Source organism: Convolutriloba macropyga, chromosome 10 (assembly GCF_964194025.1).
Source record: "Convolutriloba macropyga chromosome 10, txConMacr16.3, whole genome shotgun sequence".
Taxonomy (NCBI): Eukaryota; Metazoa; Xenacoelomorpha; order Acoela; family Convolutidae; genus Convolutriloba; species Convolutriloba macropyga.
The window spans coordinates 16,304,700-16,306,200 of record NC_134477.1 but is presented as its reverse complement, the minus strand read 5'-3'; positions in this window follow the sequence as shown (position 1 = coordinate 16,306,200).

The following is a 1,501-nucleotide window of genomic DNA, read 5'->3' as shown; positions in this document are numbered from 1 at the left end:
AATTCAGACGCTAGTTAGTAATGCTCCGGATAAAATCAGCCACGCGCCTTAACACATCAGAAGGGGTTCATGACAAAGAAAAGCATGCTCGAATGAATCACCCCAAAACGCAGACTGCGAATTCTTAAATGTGACATGAACATAGTAAGGGTCATGAAAAAAAAACATAATGATTTTTCTGCTGATTTACACTTTGTGATAGGTACGGGAGAGTAAATCAGCACCCAATCAAAATATTATAGTTTTCTTAATTTTTCCATAGTCTCATCAGGTGACTTTATGCTGTATCAAAAAAAATCTGACAAGAGTATTGAATTTCTGAAAAATCTCTAAACAGCCTAACAGAAAAGACTTAATTTACCATGCGCAGTCATTTTTTTGATTGTGTAAAAGCTCTTATCAGCGAATATCTTCGGAAAAAAGACAGAGAAAAAATCAGCAGTTTCTGACAAAATAGGAAAAGAGAGCAGGAAAAACTGATTTGTACAAAAAAATCAGTCCAAAATGTACGGGTTAGAATGAACAAAATATAGCAAATTACATTAAAATCAGTTCCTCACAAATCCAGTTCCCGCACTGAACAATGTTTTCTGAATAAACCAAGTTCAAACCAGTCCGGGTCGCAATTGCCAACTTGGGCACAAAAACCAATAAGGCTATAGACTACTTACTACTGATGCTATTGCTATTACTATATTTCAGTCTAAAACCACAAAACATCATGACAGTCTGAAACTCAACAAAAATTGAAACAAAGCTAGCTTTTCTAGACTGGTTACTGATTTGTTTTTTATCTGGTAATGAACTGGGAGCACTGTTGTATTTGGTTTAGCCCTGGATTTGGCGCGTCACCACCAAAATTTACAATCATGCGTGCGTGTCTCGCAAAATTTTTAGAAATTTCAATTTTTTCTACATTTCTTATGATCTGTAAAAACAAGGAATTACATTCTGGAATGTACATTCTGAAATCATGACTAAAACAGATAATGACTTTTTTGAGCTAAGTCATGTAACAAACAAAGCTCTTGAGATAGCATGATATAGTGCTGATTTGACTATTTTGCTATTGAGATATGAAGAATATGTACCGGGTAGTCATTAGCCGATTTATAGTTTGCAAATTTTACATGGAAATTGAAGGTTGAATTGCCTAGAAAATCTTCACAGCTAATATCCTATGAGGGTATAACCGCAAATTCTTGGGTAACGTGTAGGTAGTTTTACCGAGAAATTCAGCTGATATAATGTGTTTGGACGTGGATTCTAAGTGAGTTGCATTGAAGAATAATTTCACTACCAAAATCTAGGTAGAAATTCACATGCATTTTATGATGATGAATTTATCTGCAATTTTTTTAGAGTGTGTCGTCAGTTTTCAGTACATTGAATGAAAAAAATGAAAATGTGACCCGCTCACAGCCACACATCTTGTTAGTAAATAATCAATTTTGACAGCAAATTTTCTGCAAGAGCTGGCCTTAAAAAATTCTGTAAAGAC